Genomic DNA, 20,435 nt, shown 5'->3' with positions numbered 1-20,435 from the left:
GTGTTCCATTTTGTCATTAGACTGACCCCAAAACGCTCCTTTACTATTATTTCTACTTCTACCTTTTCTACTACTATTACTACTACCATTGCCTCCCGTCACCCCAGTTTCTATCTCTTGTGGCACAAACTACTCCCCCTTCTACTACTACTTCCACCAAAAGGATTACCACTACCACTACTTCTCTTTCCTCCTCTCTTTCTCCTGTCCCTCTCCTCCTCGTCTAAAAATACTGGCTCACTGGGTCTCTTCATAAGCTTTTCTCTTTTCTATGCGCGGGTTATTTGTGTATGAGTTATATGCTCGGCGTCTGCAGTCTAATAAAGTGATGAGAATAGGGAAGTTTAGAAAATATTTGCTCGATAAAAGAGCATTCTTCATCATGGAATTCACTATAGAGTCTGAGGGCACGAAGGAAGGAGCTTATGATTACGCCAGATTAAGTTTTAGTATCTTGGTGAGAGTAGAAATAGAGATGGTGCTGGTTGATCAGTTTTCGGTATACTTTAAAACGAAGTTTTTACAACATAGCTGAACCTCTTGCCAGGAAACGTCTTCAACGTTTTCCTAAACAACAACAAATCTACTGGCCCATGCCGGGTAGGTCTTGCTCAAATCCAACCTCTTTTCAGAAATCAACTTCAACACTCTCCACCTGACCGGTCGTGTCACTATGCTAGCTTTATATACTCTACTCAGGTAGATCGCATTATATTGCATTTGTCTACTTTTCCATCGTGTCGGTATTGCATAAAGTAACATAATATTGCTTATTAACATAATGTAACGTAATATTACATAAAATATAATTTGACAAAATAAAACACAACATAATATAGCAACTTTCCCTCCCAAGAAAAAAGAACAGTTTAAATGAACGTAGGAAGCTTGGTGACCAAGTTGGATCATCGGAAGCTAAAGTGTGTTGGGTCACTAGGTCAAGTCTCCCTGAAATATTTCTAACTTAGATTTTTATTTTCATTCAGGCTGATGTTATTTGAGTGTAATTACTCATACACAATCAACTCCAAATAGTTTTGACATATGCTGTTACTACTATGAGATATAAGGCCACAATCTGGCATAAATTAAGAGTTTGCGGCTACTCTCATCCACTGACCCCCAGGTGGCAGCGTTCGTCTTTACGGGTCACTCACCTGCTTACTCTATGAGGAGTTTCTGAAGAAAACGGCGTTAATACATAATAGTTGATGCATCTTACGGACAGGATATTACCGATTAAGTTTAGATTGTGTACAGACAAACTTGTCACTATAGTAAAAAAGTTAAAACACTTGGAATCGTTGGGATCAGTTCTATAACTAAAGAATAACACTTCCGATGTCTGAAGTAACTGAGTTTAGATAACGATGTGTGATGTCACTGTGAGTCTTGGAAAGTGGTGAGTCTTAGATAACGATGTGTAATGTCACTGAGTTTTAGATAAGGATATGTGATGTCACTATAGGTTTTATGTAAGAATGTATGACGTCACTTATGTATGAACACAGGACACTGTACACAAGTGTTGCTCAAAATACTGCTTATCAGCTTACCTTGATAAATCTCCTTAAACATAAGGTTGTTGTTCATTTAATAATAATAATAATAATAATAATAATAATAATAATAATAATAATAATAATAGAGACGTAGTTCAATGTTTCACCAGTGCCAGGATCCATCCATGTGAACAAGTGATAACAATACCTACTAACTACTAGGTCGCAAACTACTACTGCTACTACTCATAAAATAATTATATAATGTATATAATTATTATTAGTTTGACCTGCCCTGCAGGTGTAAAGAAACATGCTCAATGTTTCAACATGGATCGATCCCGACACGCTTCCTTACACCTGTCCTGCAGAGTTTCCTCTGAGTTACCAGACCCTGCCACGTGGAAGCCAGTTGTTCGTCTTTAAGGTCCACCCACCAGCTTACTGTGTTTTTGAGGCTTTCACAAGGTACATGTGTTCAGGAGTTCATCTCTGTCCCCTCAGACATTCTCCCTTTCCTTCTTCCTATCCCACACTTAATATCCTACGCTTGGCAATCTTTCATCTAAGTCTTCCGCAGATCCATGTGTCCAGGAGTCCATCTGTGTCCCCTCAGATATTCTCTCTTCCTCACTTCCTATCCTTCATTTCCTATCCTAACCTCAGTAATCTTGCAGGTATACATCCTTCACCACTTCCCTAAAGTCAGCAGTCCCACCCCAGGTTCATGGCACCAGGTATACACCCTTCACCACTTCCCTGAGGTCAGCAGTCCCACCCCACGTCCATGGCTCCAGGTATACACCTTTCACCACTTCCCTGAGGTCAGCAGTCCCACCCCAGGTCCATGGCTCCAGGTATACACCTTTCACCACTACCCTGAGGTCAGCAGTCCCACCCCAGGTCCATGGCTCCAGGTATACACCCTTCACTACTACCCTGAGGTCAACAGTCAGACCCCAGATCCATGGCTCCAGGTATACACCTTTCATCACTTCCCTGAGGTCAGCAGTCCCACCCCAGGTCCATGGCTCCAGGTATACACCCTTCACTACTACCCTGAGGTCAACAGTCAGACCCCAGGTCCATGGCTCCAGGTATACACCTTTCATCACTTCCCTGAGGTCAGCAGTCCCACCTCAGGTCTATGGCTCCAGGTATACACCCTTCACCACTTCCCTGAGGTCAACAGTCAGACCCCAGGTCCATGGCTCCAGGTATACACCTTTCATCACTTCCCTGAGGTCAGCAGTCCCACCCCAGGTCCATGGCTCCAGGTATATTTCAACATCATTTTAAAACTAAATTTGTTTATATTACATCCAGCTCTCTGACAGACACGCTGTTCAGGAAAAAGGAAATCATACAGACGCTTTCGCTATTAGTACGTCCCTTAACACAAGTCTCTTCAGCTGGAGAAGAGGACTGAGCCAGTGAATAAACTGTGGAACCTGGATAATATAGGCCTCCATGTCAACAAGTCATCGATAGTGTCGAGGTACTGACCTCGACACTGTCGATTACCGGCAAGTCCTGGGTAGGTTACTATGGAAGTTACACAAACCACACCTGCCCACTAATTATTGCATGGTTTTCGGCCAGATGGGAACTCAGATTCATGAGATAGGAAAGAGTCCAGAACTGCTGACTGTGTATGACAAGATCGTACGGGAACAGTTGGACAATGATTAATGACAAACCACCTGTGGTTAGTATCTTCCACATCATGGGGATCAGGATATAGTTCATCCTCTTATGTGCCGTTTATAATTGCAGCGCACGTGTGTCATGGGACGTAGCTAGTCTAAAGACTGTCTGATGACAGGATCTTTCCTGACAAAGAAGATGGGTGACGAGTTTATTTTCGCACGAATCCTTACGCCTATTCAACTGACTTCTCGAAACCTTTCCTGAGAGTAGGCTTGCAAGAAGTTAGCATGATCCCCCAAATCCCTGTTAAAACGTATCGTCTCGGGTCAGTATTATTTGGCTACACTTCACCATACCATTCTTACTTGAATCCACACCGAACATTAAGCTGAGAAAATCAAGTCCTCTGAAAGATGCCTTGAGTAAGAGTTTCTTTGTGGATAAACTTCAAGGAGCTGTGTCCATAGAACATAATTTAAATTACTCTATGAGGAAGCAGACAAGGAAATGACTAGCGCCAACATGCCACTCAGAGGGTAAAATACGAATTCAGCCATGTTAAAAGAAATCGTAATATTAGATGTTCCTGGTGCTGACGTTTCTGGTAGTGGTATTATTCTTGGAATGATACGGGATACTCTGGAAGACACTAAGTCTGAAGGCAATGAACCTCAGACTTAGCAGTGACCTCACTAAGAGTAGTTTGCTTTCAGAGTTTTCCCAGTGCTTTGATCCCTTGCTACTAGTTATTCCCGTCATTATAAAAGGTAAAATACTTATCCAGGAGACGTGGTGATTTAAGTAAGGATGGGAATAGAACTTGCCTATAGAAATGTGTCAGGCATGGAGTCACATTGCCTGAATAAGTTTTCCATGCAGTTTGGCCAAGGTAAAGACCACACTGAACGTGTTCTGTGACGCATCAAGGGTAATATACGGTGCTGCGGCATATTTGAGCGACACTGAAGGAAACCTGTTAGTTACTTCCAAGACCAGAGAAGCCCCCTGGATGCCCAAGTGTAAGTAGGTCTTCGTCCAAAGGTTGGACAGGTGTTGAAGAATTCTTTGTATCAAGATCCAATGATGTTGCAGTGTCATACAGATGTGATAAATGTCTCAATCTTCAACTTGTCGGTTTTCAAAACCATTTATCACATCTGTCAGACACTGCAACATCATAGGATCTTGATACAAAGAATTCTTCAACACTTGTCCCACCTTCGGACGGAGATCTCCTTACACTAGTGGATGGTCCCACTGTGATCCCGCCTCCTTCGACTCACCTGACAATGGAACAATACTCTTCTCCAGACTGAGGGACTGACCACCTCAAAACTTTAAGGGTGATGGACTGATTACATCGTCTTCAAGTCTCTTCTGCTTCTATCAACTTTGCTGTACTCGACTGAAGAAGCCTACTGTGTAGGCGAAACGTTTCAAAATAAAGATACCTAACTGTTGCATATGTGTCTTACCTAAACAACCTGTCGGTATTTTATACCATTTTATTGTTCATAGGGGTCAGTGCTGGGCCCCTTGTTCACGATTTACATATGCGATATAGATGAGGGAATAAATAGCGACATAAGCAAATTTGCTGATGACACCAAAATAGGCCGTCAAATTCACTCTATAGTGGACATTAGTGCACTCCAGGATGATTTGAATAGGTTGGTAGGTAAGACACTTAGGCAACTTTATTCCGAAACGTTTCGCCTACACAGTAGGCTTCTTCAGTCGAATACAGAAAGTAGGCGGGGACAGTAGAGATGTGACGATGATGTAATTAGTCCATCACCCTTGAAGTCGTAGATTTGAGATTGTCAGTCCTTCAGCCTGGAGAAGTTCAATTCCATAGTCAGGAACTATCTGAAGAAGCCTACTGTGTAGGCGAAACGTTTCGGAATAAAGTTACCTAACTGTTGCCTATGTGTCTTACCTACCAACCTGTCGGTATTGTATACCATTTTGATATTCATGATTTGAATAGACTGATGCAATGGTCAGAGAAGTGGCAGATGCAGTTTAATATAGACAAATGCAAGGTTCTAAATGTTGGACAGGACAATAACCATGCCACTTATAAACCGAATAGTGTAGACCTTAATACTACTGATTGCAAAAGGGATTTAGGAGTTCTGGTTAGCAGTAATCTGAAACCAAGACAACAGTGCATTAGTGTTCGCAATAAAGCTAACAGAATCCTTGGCTTCATATCAAGAAGTATAAATACTAAAAGTCTTCAGGTTGTTCTTCAACTCTATATATCCTAGGTTAGGCCTCATTTAGATTATGCTGCTCAGTTCTGGGCACCGTATTACAGAATGGATATAAATGCACTGGAATAAGTACAGAGGAGGATGACAAAGTTGATCCCATGTATCAGAAATCCTCCCTATGAGGATAGACTGAGAGCCCTGAATCTGCACTTTCTAGAAAGGCGTAGAATTAGGGAAGATATGATTGAGGTGTATAAATGGAAAACAGGAATAAAGGGGATGTAAACAGCGTTCTGAAAATATCCAGCTAAGACAGGACTCGCAACAATGGTTTCAATTTTGAAAAGCTCAGATTCAGGAAGTACATAGGAAAGTACTGGTTTGGTAATAGAGTTGTGGATGAGTGGAACAAACTCCTGAGTATCGTCATAGAAGCTAAGACCTTGTGTAGTTTTAAAAATAGGTTGGATAAATACATGAGCGGGTGTGGGTGGGTGTGAGTTGGACCTGACTAACTTGGGCTACCAGTCTGGTGCCGTGCTCCTTCCTTAAGTGGAAATGACCTGACTAGGTGGTCATTGTTCTAGGCCGGGGGTGGCATGGACCTGCTTCACTTGGGTCAGTAGGCCTGTGCAGTGTTCCTTCTTTCTTATGTTCTTAAGATATCCTGGGCCACCACCATACTCTGCTTGCAGGGTGCGTCATGTAGCCCCACTTGAGGTGACAAGAGTTGACTAAAACCGGGCCTATAATTCCAACTAAAGCACCGGACAAAGTCCCCATCCAAGTTTATCTGCTTGTTTACCTGCGCCACTACCAGAGCAGTGCACTAAGAGATCGCCATTGATATATCTGCTAAAATCTTCATAAAATTGTTCAAATTTGCAGCCAGGAGGTCATGTCTCAAGTTAATGATTTCAGATAACAGATCGAACTTTGTGGAGTTGTGGCTGACCTCAAACAGATATCTGAGCAACAAGGCTCCATGGCAAGGAAGATGTTTTTGAAAGAATTACCGGTGTGGTGAAGCGATGCCTGAAGAAGACTCACCACCATAAATAGTTCGACCTAGAAGAATTTAAGACTGTAGTGACTAAAGTCTATAACAGAATGGTCCGATTGTCCCTAGGTTCAGACGGCTACTAGGGAAGATAGTGGTCATATCCCCCGAATGTGAGTGGTACGGTCAAGATAGCCGAGGTTGTAATTAAAGGGGTTGTTCAGACCCGAGTCATAGACAGGCCTAGAATTGCACTGTCTTGTGAAGTATCTCATGACCTCTCAGGAAACACCACTAGAACTTATCAAGTGAATAATGGACTGTGATCAAACAGCCCTCCCCAGTGTGGAAAAACCAGACAAAAATGGAAGCCAGTGCTAGAACCGTTAATAAGCAGAATGGAGGAGTTGTTGTGGGGGGGGGGGGAGGTTCCTGGGTACTGCCTCTTCAACCACAAAGAGACCTGTTCTGAGGGAGTAGTGGCACTGCTATGTCTATACTTAATAGCACCTAGCATACGATTGTAGTTAGACAGTTAAGTTAGATTAGAAATATAGACGTAAGTAACCTTAGGTACATCCAGTGTCTTGCTACGGTATTCATTAAGTTGGCAATATAAATGCCGTACGAGGCCCAGGAGAGGGTTTGAATCTTGGGTGTTGAGACAGTCACGTTGTTGGTCGCGAGGAAGTAAGAGGTGGGCTACACAGTGTAACAAAGATGCACGATAATCCTGGCTCTAAATAACCACGAGACCTTAAATTCTATAGCGCATATGCAGCGGCTCATTCAGACCTGGAATTAATCCTGTTTAAAGTCTATAAGACTAAAGAATTCCCCCCCCCCCATAAGACTCAGCGAGGTTCCTTGGAGCACCGCCCACAATACATGTAAGCTCCCTTTCACTGAAACATCCTACGTAAGTCAGCAACCATCTCAGCAGTGTTAGAAAATTGCGCAATTGTTGTAAGCACTAAGGTATCTGTGGATTTACCCGAGGAGGGAGCTGTAAGCCTGAGGGTCTTGTGCTGGCCGAGTCAGCAGTAGTAGTAGCATGCAGCATTCTAAATGTATCAGCAAGTGGTACGCGATCAGACTGTCCTCTTTGACAGCTTGGTCGGTAAGGCGTGTTTACGATCTTAACCTAAGCGTGGGAAGGCTGGCGTTAAGTCTGGATTTTGATTGACGTCATTGTTAATTAGTCGGTGTTAGTCAGTTAAAGACCTTTCACGTCAGTAAATTCAAAAAATTAAGAAAATTAATAACAAAATTGCAAGTGCTCTCATTGCAATTACACATTCATGGGTGCAGAGAACCAGCAAACAGTGAGAGGTTAGTGTAAGTCTGGAATGAGGCTAAGTTGACTTCACGGTTCTATTAAGAACAATTTATCAACTGTATTAACAAGCTAAAATTATATATAATCATAACTCTAATTTTATACTATTATTATTATTATTATTATTATTATTATTATTATTATTATTATTATTAGTAGTAGTAGTAGTAGTAGTAGTAGTACATTTACAAAAAAGCTAAACATAATCAATGCGAGGATAAAAATAGTCATTGTGACAATGTTTCAGAAACATACATTCTCATCATCAAATCTAATAAACGAAAATTTTATAATTAAAATAATGTAAACATCAATTTTAAAAGCATAAGCGTTTGCAGCTCTCACAGGAGTTGATACTCAGCTTACCATAAGTAAGAGAGCTAAGACCATCTTTAGCTTCATAGCCGAAGGGTACCTATTATTATTATTATTATTATTATTATTATTATTAGTAGTAGTAGTAGTAGTAGTAGTAGTAGTGGTGGTGGTGGTAGTATTGCATTCATGAGCGAGCGCTAAATTCGTTGAGGTTCTATAGCGCCTAGAGAAATGGGAGGCATTCAGGTTTGGTCCAAGGAAAAAGAACAAGTCTAGTTCCTTAGATGAAGAGCCTTATCATTTAACTGAGTGAAGGTTTTAGACACACACAACATCAGAGAGAAAAATGATGATGAATGTAGGAATTTTTTCTGCTTTGAAAGATTTTTCCAAATCAGCAATTTGAGCACTGAGGTGTCATACATGTCGTCTCAATTTGCTGAGACTTGTATTTCACACACGCATGTTGATATACTCTACACGATTGTAGACAGTCAGGGATCAAATCTTTGATTACTAAACAATTAGAAAAATCCTTTATAACAGGATAATTGCAGGGTAAACTATTATTATCGGCCATTCCAGAGCATTCGCATCGACTCTTGTTTTCCCTACTCCTGTTATCAACGCCGCTGCAGACACTGCGCGTTCCACGTTGCCTCCCCGGCCTCGCCTAATGGACGGATTTGGGGGATCCTATCCCCGAGAGCTGCGGCCCGACCGACAAAGCCACATATTGTTGGTACGCTAATCCCCTGTCTCCTTGCTGGGTCACGCTGCCTATAGCCCACACCCCGCGTGTGTACACTCTCTAAATACACATACACTACTTAGATATACTCAACTATACAAACTATACAATCCTTAGATATACTTAAGTATACATTCCCTAGAAATGCCCGAAATGCCTAGGCATGCTAGAGGCCTTCTTTGTAATTAATATTTTATAATATGTAAACCACACATTGTAAACTTAGCAAGGAAATAAGCATTTTCATTTTCATTCTCTTTGTGTACCAACTCGTACATTTTCTGGACACCTTTATCTACACTGTCTCTGGGTATAGTCGCCGCCTTTGCGCTGTGTACACTCCCTAAATACACCCATTTACGCACTCCCAGTCTACAAACTAGATACATTCATATATACACACGAAAGACAAACTGGCTTGGGAATGCTCACCTGTAGACTGCTATGGGAGCATAAATCAAGGTTCGGAACACAGATGAGCTAGGAAATAATTATTTGGCCTGTGAGAGATAAAGAAGCGGTGGAAGCTGACTCCATACAGTTTCAAGAACAAATCATTAGAGGTTTGTAGACTGTGTCATTCTCTCCTAATTAGTAATTGTTAACACTTTACTAATTTAACATTCTAATTTGAATGACATGGGAACTCAGTCCCTATGTGAGTTGTTCATATATCTCACATTTGACTATTATTCAGGTAGAACAATTATATTCAATACCAGAAAAAAACAGTTTCCTGATGACAAGAGGGACGAAGAGCAGTCTTCAGGGTATCTAAGACTGACTAACTCATACATCCCAAGGTCTACACGTCACCAGTTGCTGCGTTACAATAGTGAATGACGTCATCGAAGTGATCTCAATTTTCTAATGAATACATATTCAGAAGAAATCTCAACACAATATATATATATATATATATATATATATATATATATATATATATATATATATATATATATATATATATATATATATAAATTTGAGCTCGCATTCAAGAAACAATCCAAACAAAAAAAAGTCAACTCACTCATGCTAGGCTTCAACCACACCATATGCTTGACAGATGAGCGAAGTTACATATGTATACACTCAGTGAACAGGAAGTTTATGAGCAGGTATCTGTCAACCCATGAGAAAGCAGACAGATTACTTGTGACATGACACATGTGCATGTCACAAGTGTTAACAAACGGACGGTTCTGACTTCATGCCATACAGCATTTATTAAGAGAAAATTAAAAACACTATGAAAAGGCGTGCATTCAATGATTTTTTTAATACATTGGTTTTAAAATTTTCTACAATTTGTAAGAAAAAATTATTTAATGTTTTTAAGATAGCCTAATTTGACAAAAATTATAATCATTCCAAGTTTTAACAAAATATTTATTGTATCAACAAATTTGCCCAGACAAACTGAACTGAATGGGTACTATCCTGGCCGTAGGATGCATCAGTCATTAAATATAAAGACATTCGGAAGTAGACTCATATATTTTGATAGTGATGATTAAACCGGAATCGAAATTTTTCACAATTTTACGCACGAAATGGTCAAATCTGCACCTACCAACATAAATTTCACCTTCCGTCTTCGTCGAATCAGGAGATACCTCGTTTTAATGTTTGAAGCTACACCGTTGAAGGTTTTGGAAGTTATCCAAGCCATTCCAGGATGCTGAGAATATGCTCACATACTAACTGCTCCTAGAATCTGGTCCTTTTTACCGTAGACAAGCATTCAAAATTTTAATCATATCAGGCGGTAGGTTCTCAACTAATGAGCAAAATAAAACCGAATGGGAGGAAAAGAAATCAGGCAACCTCTATCCGAGGATTTTTCCTTAAATTAAACCTGTTAGTACTTGTCAGCCTTAGATGAGATGAAATCGAATCCCATATACAATTACACAATAGATACAACGAGCCCACGAGGAAGAAACTGTGAAATTAGTCGTATCAAGTTAAGAAGCAAGAACATGTGGTGAGAGACTATCCCACAACTTCAAATACGTGAGTACATATTAGACTTGTGTCGTGCATAAGATCTATTGTTTACTTCAGTATAGTTATGTAAACAAATACCATTTTTTAAGAAATCCCTTTATAATTGTAATTACAATTTATCATATATGTTAAAAAATCAAAGTTTAAAGGTGGTATAATGAAACAGTATCAGTTCTGCAATAATGTCTAGTTACGCAACATTAACAACGTACAATTAACTAAATGAAAAAAGTCTTTAATTGTATCACTATTACAAACCTAACTGAATAACTACAGTTTATTGGGACCGGAAAGAAAAAGAGTTCATGGTACAGCAGCTGAGACTTGACTGGCTAGGCTCGGTGGCAAGTACCTCGAGGCTGCTGCCACACTTATATATCAAATACTAGCATTAAAACAAAAATCCTTTCATACATATAAAATGCACCAATTTATATAACGCAACATGCATTATGTATTTAAATTAGTTGGCCGCCACACATTCATTCATTCTATTGTTTCACAAGATAGAAGGTATGAAAGTCATATAAAGTTAGGTCGGACAGATTACAGTATACACCATACATCATAACCAGTACTTGAGATCAGTGATTTAAGCTAAGACGAAGACTTAAGAACTCGAGTATTCAACGTTAGAAAAACAAAGGCTGAGAGTACTCGAGATTATAATATTATAAGAGATATTCAGATTTCGACAAACTGGATAATATCACAGATAGAGGACAAGGAGGCCAGGACAAAGGGGACAGCTCAACACTGAATGGCAGTATAGACCCAAAAAATATTTTTTAAACTCACTATTGGCCATACTGCATATGACAACACACAAGTTGACACTTAGAAACACCAGAATTGAGGGAGTTCTAGATTGGCAGATTTAACTCAGAAGCTACAGATTGACCCCATAGAGACAATTTATTAAGCAATGAAGCGCAGCTAATCTCAAACATATTTCATTATCGAATCTGAATCTTACATCAATGGAGGAGAGAAACTCCAGAGAAAATATAGTCCCGACGTACAGGTTGATTATTTTCACACAAATGAAAACAGGAACATACAAAAGACAAGAGGAGACATTATTACATTATTAAAAAATCAATGTAAGTTCAAAGATATGCAGAGAGAAAGAAAACCAGATAGGCGATGGAGATTCCATTCGTGGTTTCAAAGGCAGCCCTTAGAGAAAACATGAGATACAAAAAAAAAAAAATCACTAGTTAATAAAAGTTAAAAGGCGGGAGACAGGAGCTGGAGATCAATAGCAGCAAACATAATTAGGTGAGTACACACTAACTTGAGAAGTGAACTTGTAAGCCAGCCACACACACACACACACACACACACACACACACACACACACACACACACACACACACACACACACACACACACACGCGCGCGCGCGCACATACTCGGGCACCTCAAACACACTGACAAGAACACGGACATGCATACACGAGCATACCATAGCACACAAATAGAAACAAGTACCAAGTAATGAGATGTTAGGTGTAGACTGGGTTGTTAGGTGAGGGCTGAGATGTTAGGTGACGACTGGGATGTTAGGTGAGGACTGTGATGTTAGGTGAGGACTGTGATGTTAGGTAAGGACTGTGATGTTAGGTGAGGACTGTGATGTTAGGTGTGGACTGTGATGTTAGGTGAGGACTGTGATGTTAGGTGAGGACTGTGATGTTAGGTAAGGACTGTGATGTTAGGTGAGGACTGTGATGTTAGGTGTGGACTGTGATGTTAGGTGAGGACTGTGATGTTAGGTGAGGACTGTGATGTTAGATGAGGACTGTGATGTTAGGTGAAGACTGTGATGTTAGGTGAGGACTGTGATGTTAGGTGAGGACTGTGATGTTAGGTGACGACTGGTTGCATGATTCTCTGAGCGTGTAACTGTGACCTTATGTGACAGCAAAATAAAACTCTTGACTGTAAATAAATCCTAACAAAAAGTATGTTAATTACACCAGTTAAAAGGCAGTTATCACCTAGAGCTCCAGAAGCATGTAATTATCAGCCAGGGTCACAGAAACGCATTAAATCAAGGCTGGATACCAAAACCTCTCTCTGCTCTCAAACTCACCCTCATGGGCGCACGCACGAAAAAAAAAAAACCAAAAAAATATACGTACACGCACACATGCTCTTGTAGCAGAGAGTGGACTTAGTAGCGACCAACGAAGAGGCGGAGCTAGGAGCTGTGAATCGACCCCTGCAACCACAAATAGGTAAGTAAACACACACACACAGAGTACGTCATGCCCATACTGGGGTATGCAACACCTGTTTGGAACCCACACTTGATCAAGCACGTCAAGAAATTAGAGAAAGTGCAAAGGTTTGCGACAAGGTTAGTTCCAGAGCTAAGGTTAAGGGAAATCGTCCTGACGGCACTGGAGGAGAGGAGGGTTAGGGGAGACATGATAACGGCATACAAAATACTGCGTGGAATAGGCAAGGTGGACAGAGACAGGATGTTCCAGAGAGGGGACACAGAAACAAGGGGTCACAATTGGAAGTTGAAGACCCAGATGAGTCAAAGGGATGTTAGGAAGTATTTCTTCAGTCATAGAGTACAATTAGGTGAGTACACACACACACACACACACACACACACACACACACACACACACACACACACATGATAGAGGAAATTGTCTTCTGAATACTTCTGCACTTGTCCCAGCAGTTTTTCTTATATTTTCTGGCAAGATGTTAAAATGTCTGCGACTACGAATGTTGATACAAAGTTCTCTTATTGTGTCTCTACATTTCGCATGGTTTATTGTACACATTTTCCCATCTCTCCCACACCTATATGTTACGGCAGTGTGAAGATATGGGACTAGGCCCTCCGACCATGTATGAATTATCGTGTATCTCTCTCCTCTGCTCCAGCGAGTTCATATTTAAGACTTTGAGAAGCTCCCAGTAATTTGAATGATTCAATGGCTTTACTCACCCCGTAAATGACCGTCGAATCTGTTTAGGGTCTTATATCTCTCTGTCCTGAATGGAGCCGTCAACACTGGACAATACTCGAGTTGAGAGAGCACAAGCGATTTGAAAAGTGTCACTATCGGAATTATTTTCCTTGTCCTGAAAGTTCTCATTATCCATGTCAGTGGAACGCCTTCCAACTGAACAAAAGAAACTAATGGAAAAATAAATAAATAAAGAAATGATTTAAGGAAAAACAAGATAAAATGATTTTTGAGAATTTTACTTAAAATTTAAATATAATAAAAAAAATATGGCCTTCAATTCAGGTAGTTGGGTAGGAGTAGGTATGGCCCTAGATAGTTCCTCTGATGTTATTTATGTAGGTTATCCTGGGCAGATGGTAATCCGATGTTCTGGAATCTCCTACCACTTGGATGGAGCACAAGTAGTATAGGTAAGGGCCGGTAGTTGTAGAATAATGTTAATAAGTATTATTAACACACGTCTTGCCCCTTTATCTGGCGTCTATCCTGGAAGACCACGCCAGGAACAGAGCTGATTAGGAGAAGAGTGGAGGCGAAGTGACTCTCCAAACTTCCATCCACACCAGGTAAGGTCAATATTACCAGGAGTAGAAACTTTAACAAATCGGACACCAGGAACTAGTTTTGCCCCAGCCCGCCAGAGAGGGGGGGGGGGTGTGTGCGCGCGCAACGTAACTCTCTAATGATTCCTGGTTGCCCGAACAACCTTAACCCCACTTACACCTACTTTTCCCTCACAATACCCCCTTCCAAAACTTATGGACGGAGTCAATAAGTCAACGAACAGAGGGAAAAGCACTAAATACAACCTCGGCTCAGCCAATCTGAAAAGTGGTTTTCAGAGCCAGAAATATAAACGACTTTAAACTTATAGGGCTGAATAGCCAGAGCCCATCTCAAGAGTCTGCTATTTGACCCTTTAAAGTTTTCCAAGTACATCAGTGGCTTGTGATCTGTTTCAAGCACAAAGGGTTTACCGTATAGGTAGTATTTAAATCTACTTATACCCCATACTAAAGCATAACATTCTTTCTCCACAGTGGAATATCTTTCTTCTCTGGGCAGAAGCTTCTTACTGGCGAAAGATACTGGGAAAGGTGTCTCCTCATAATATTGAAGTAGTACAGCCCCGAGTCCAGAATGGGAGGCATCTGTTCGGAGACAAAATATTTTATTAATATCTGGTAATTTTAGGACAGGGGGGTTTGAAAATATACTCTTAATTTCTTCGAAGCTTTGGTTGGCTTCCTCAGAACAACTAAGAGGTTCCTTGACACCCTTTTTCAAATAGTCTGTAAGAACTGAAGTTAAGCTACTTAGATTTGGTATGAAGTTTCTATAGAAGTTTACAGATCCAAGGAAACTTCTTAATAACTTTTTGGTAGCAGGGAACGTACTTTCTAAAACAGCTTTGGTTTTATTAGGAAGTGGTGAAAAGTTGTTATCAGAGATAATGAACCCAAGGTATTGTACCTTATGATAGCCAAGAAAGCACTTTTGTGGTTTAACTGTAAGTCCATGAGTTCTTAGTCTTTTCAAAACAAGCGATAGTGTATTTAGATGGTCTTCCCAGACATTTGTCATGATATAAATATTATCAAAATACACTGATACATTCTTTAGATCAGAAAGAACTATTCTCATAAGCCTAATATACGTGGCACACGCGGTAACCAAGCCGAAAGGCATTGTGCGGTATTGCATTAGACCTCTATGAGTAGGGAAAGCAGTGTATGGTTTAGAGTCTGGGTGTAATGGCACTTGATGGTATGCTTGTGAGATGTCTAATTCCGAGAAGAATTTGCAGTCATGGAATTTATACAAGTCATGATCAATTACTGGCATGGGTTCTGCATCCCATTTAGTTATAGTATTCAGATAACGAAAATCTTGTGCCAGTCGGTAAGAATTATCGGGTTTCTTAACCATAACAACTGGTGAACAGAAAGCCGACTTCGAAGGTTCTATGATATTTAAGTTAAATAGTTTGTCAACCTCATTATCAAAAGTTTTCCGTAAGTGAACGGGAACAGGGTAGATTTTCCGCCTTACTGGTTCATGATCCGACAATTCAATCTTGTGTACAATAGTGGTGGTAAGTCCTGGTACCTCTGTGAATACGTCAGAAAATGTGTTTACTAAGGCACTTACTTGAGACTTTTGCCTATTCGACAAGTCGTTGTTAATGTTGACATTTGACTTCTTTGGTGAGGGATCATGCGTTAAGATGTCCAGTAGCTCCTTCGATTCTGTAAAAGACTCGTCATCTATAATACAAATTCTACATTCGTACGAATCACCACTTGTATCCAAGCCGAAAGAAGAAGTATCTTCGTCAAAGGCATTTACGCAAAGATTAACTTCTCTTCGATGGTACCGTTTCAAAATATTGACGTGATACATTCTTTCTCTACCCTTGACATCCAAGATATAATCTACCTTATTGCAGACCTTCACTACTTTATACGGTCCGCGCCATGTAATTAGCAATTTGTTGGATTTGTCAGGTAGGAGAACTAAAACTTCATCACCAACATTAAACGTGCGCTTGGAGCTTTTATGGTCAAAATAGGTCTTGTATGTTTCCATAGACATCTCTAGGTTTTTACTGACCAAATCTGCGGTTTCTTCCAACCTTTCCCTTAGATCTAAAAGAAACTGATAGCTGTTTTGAACCTCAGGTTTGATATCTTTGGACCAAAGTTCATTCAAAATAGATAGTGGACCACGAGCTTGTCTCCCATAAAGCAATTCGAAAGGGGAATAACCAAGGGAATCACTTGGAATCTCGCGCATTGCGAAAAGAGCACATGGTAAAAATCTATGCCAATCCGTTGGTTTAAGAATACATAGTTTTTTTAGTATTGACTTTAGGATGGCATGTTGTCGCTCCACTCTTCCGTTACACATCGGATGGTAAGGTGTAGTGAAAAGAGGTTTAACACCCACAAGTTGATAAACGTGTTCCATTAATTCTGAAGTGAATTGAGCCCCTTTATCCGACAGAATTTCACGAGGTATACCTACACGTGAAAAAATAGAAAATAAGGCTTCTGCGACTTCTATGGACGTAATGGACTTTAAGGGTACCGCCTCTGGGAAGCTGGACGCGTAGTCAATCATAGTTAAAATATATTTATGGCCTCCTGATGAACGAGGTGTGATAGGACCAACTATATCTACTGCAACCCTTGCAAAAGGGACTGAGAAAATTGGCATCTTTACCATAGGAACTCTCCTAGTTCTACCCTTCTGCGTGGAAAGTTGACATACGTGACATGATCTGCAGTACTTATAGATGTCAGAGGACATGCTAGGCCAGAAATATAGGTCCTTGATTTTATTATAGGTCTTCCTATGTGAAAAATGGCCAGAGACTGGCAAGTCATGCGAAATCTTTAAAATGGTTTCACGGCAATCCTGCGGAATGACTAACAGGCTTCGACCAACGTCATTGGGTTTGTCCGCAGACTCTATAGTCTTGTACAAAAGATCGTGTTTGAACTCAAACTTGTAAGAAAATTTCTTTCTCTGGGTCACCTTGCCATTTAAAGCTAACTTCCGAGATTCCTCTAAGGAAGGACAAGTCTTTTGAAGACCCTCTAAATCTATATGAGACAGCTCGATTGGCTTTCCTTTGGAAAGAACTAATGGGTGGATAGGTTTTACCTTAGACTGAGCTCTGGTAACGACGTTAATTGAGTCTAGTTGTTGTATAGATTGTGCCCCACGTAGTTTTCCACTGGCGTCTGCGTTGTCCAGTTCAAGTGACTGACTTACTAAAGGTGTTACCGGAGTTTTGTAACCATCAGCTCTCTGATTTAGGTTATCCAACTGAATCTCATCTGGAACTATCTGTGAAGAAACAGAGATATTAGGTTCCAACCCTTCCTTGGAAACTCCAAATTCCAAACAGTCCTTCTCAGATGGGAAAGCAGCCCCTTGTATGTTCCCAACCAAAACAGAACACGAGGTTATCGGGGCAACTACGGCATCTACCCATCCTGAGAACCATTTGCACCTAACAAAACATCTGACTGTTGGAAAAGAATCGCTTCTTCCTAAATAGTCAGTTAACTTAGTGGACTTATAACGTGAAGAATCTAGGTTAGGGAAAAGCTTACTCGAGATAACAATACAGGAACATCCTGTGTCTCTAAGAATGGTTGACACATTCATACCATTGACTGTACCTTCACTAAAAGGTGCGTTTATGTTTGATTCAGTGAAACATTTACCGACATTTTCACCTTTTTTTCTAGGACAGTCGGGCCTTCTATGACCCCACTCATTACAGTTGAAACACTTTACTGTGAAGGCCGTGGAATTCTTAGGTACGGAGGGTTTGGATCCCTCAGATTGCTTAGGCACAACAGGCTTATATCTGCTACGCTCTTTAGGGTAGTTATTATGAGCGCACGCATATATATCAGCAGCTTGTGCCATTTCTGCAGCCGTATGAACGTTTCGTTCTTTAATGAATATTCGTAAGTCAGAGTTTACAGAAGAAAGGAATTGATCTCTTACCATCAGGTCTCGTAAAGATTCGAAATCGTGGTCAACCTCAGCACTATCAATCCACGAATCAAATAATCTGAAAAGTGTTGTTAAGAATTGCATATAATTTTGATTAGGAGTTAATTTAATGTGTCTAAACTCCGACCTGTAATGATGAGTAGTTTTTTTGAAAGCCAGAAGTATAGCTTTCTTCAGCAGGCTATAACTAGAAATAACATCAGAGGGTAGAGTGGAATAGACGTTTAATGCTGAACCTGACAGTAGTAAGCCAAGCCTAGTAGCCCAAGAATCTGATGGCCAGTCACAGAGAGTAGCAGTACTCTCGAATCTAGTAATATATGCCGCTATGTCATCTTGTTCTGAGAAAGGTGGTATTTGTGGCATCCTAATATTAGGTTCTTGGGAAGGATATTCTAGTACCCCTTCATCTATTTTCTGTTTAGATAGTTCTATCTTCTTGGCTTCTAATTCCAACCTTGATTGTTCTAACTCCCTCTGCTTAGCCTGTTCTTCAATTTCCTTCATTTTGAAGGCTACTTCTCTTGCCTGAACTCTGTCTTCTCTAGCTATCCTTTCCTGTTCGATTTTATCTTCCCGAGCTAGTCTTTCCTGTTCCTTTTTCTCTTCTCGAGCTAGTCTTTTTTCCTCTCGAGCTAGTCTTTCCTGTTCTTTTTTCTCTTCAATAGCTAGTCTTTCCTGTTCCTTTTTCTCTTCAATAGCCATTTTAGCAGTAATGTAACTATCAAGGCTTTGTCCAGTAAATCCCATTTCCTTCCCCGCTTTCAACCAGAAATCTAAAGAATCCATCTTGTAAAAAGAAATATTAAGCACCCAACTTCAACTGACAATTAAAATTAACAGTAACGTCTGTTACAAAAGAGGGACACAGTCCGCACACTTTAAACTTCCCAAAGTAGAAAATGAAATAAATATTTCTCCCTGGAAGAATACACTTGTGGGCTCAATAGCCTTCACTAAGCAAAATACACACGGTTCACACAGGAGGGGTTATCATCAAAGTTCCCCAGGTCCAACAAATAGGTAAACTTCTAAACCGAACCTTAGAACCAAACAACGGTAAGTCAACCAGACTACCAGTAATGACTTGACACCTCAACTAACTCACCCTTTTCTATCTTAAATGTTATACTCACAACCAGTTGAACCATCAGGACGATGTTGCTTCAAGAGTCGTATCCTGGCAAGGTCGCCATTGTCAGTGGAACGCCTTCCAACTGAACAAAAGAAACTAATGGAAAAATAAATAAATAAAGAAATGATTTAAGGAAAAACAAGATAAAATGATTTTTGAGAATTTTACTTAAAATTTAAATATAATAAAAAAAATATGGCCTTCAATTCAGGTAGTTGGGTAGGAGTAGGTATGGCCCTAGATAGTTCCTCTGATGTTATTTATGTAGGTTATCCTGGGCAGATGGTAATCCGATGTTCTGGAATCTCCTACCACTTGGATGGAGCACAAGTAGTATAGGTAAGGGCCGGTAGTTGTAGAATAATGTTAATAAGTATTATTAACACACGTCTTGCCCCTTTATCTGGCGTCTATCCTGGAAGACCACGCCAGGAACAGAGCTGATTAGGAGAAGAGTGGAGGCGAAGTGACTCTCCAAACTTCCATCCACACCAGGTAAGGTCAATATTACCAGGAGTAGAAACTTTAACAAATCGGACACCAGGAACTAGTTTTGCCCCAGCCCGCCAGAGAGGGGGGGGGGGTGTGTGCGCGCGCAACGTAACTCTCTAATGATTCCTGGTTGCCCGAACAACCTTAACCCCACTTACACCTACTTTTCCCTCACAATCCACCCCGTCATTTTCCTGTCCATCGTGACATTTTTCTTGTATACTTTGAAAGAATGATAAGCTGACATTACACCCAGATCCTTCATATGTTCCGTTCGTTATGTATGGTGCTCCTCTTATATATAGTATCATTTTTGAGTTGTTCATTCTTTCCATAACTAAGCAGTCGGAACTTACCACCATCGAAAATCATGTTATTTTCCGTTGCCACTGAAAGACTTTGCTTATATTTTCCTGCAATTTTTCATTGCCTTCTCCCGAGGTGATTTTACATCTTAGTTTGGTATGTGTAAATTATGGTA

At 40.4% G+C, this 20,435-nt stretch overlaps 1 protein-coding gene and 1 pseudogene across 1 annotated transcript in view; both read left to right on the top strand.

Annotated features, from left to right (window-relative positions):
- LOC138853644 (ice-structuring glycoprotein-like) overlaps window positions 1-3,194 on the top strand; it is an 8,347-nt pseudogene extending 5,153 nt beyond the window's left edge.
- Window positions 1-20,435, top strand: part of Gpa2 (Glycoprotein hormone alpha 2) — a gene marked incomplete in the record, with an annotated part of 845,288 nt that overhangs the window by 314,333 nt on the left and 510,520 nt on the right.

The sequence above is a fragment of the Cherax quadricarinatus genome, chromosome 36 (genome assembly GCF_038502225.1).
Source record: "Cherax quadricarinatus isolate ZL_2023a chromosome 36, ASM3850222v1, whole genome shotgun sequence".
Taxonomy (NCBI): Eukaryota; Metazoa; Arthropoda; class Malacostraca; order Decapoda; family Parastacidae; genus Cherax; species Cherax quadricarinatus.
This window is presented reverse-complemented; position numbering and strand designations above follow the sequence as displayed.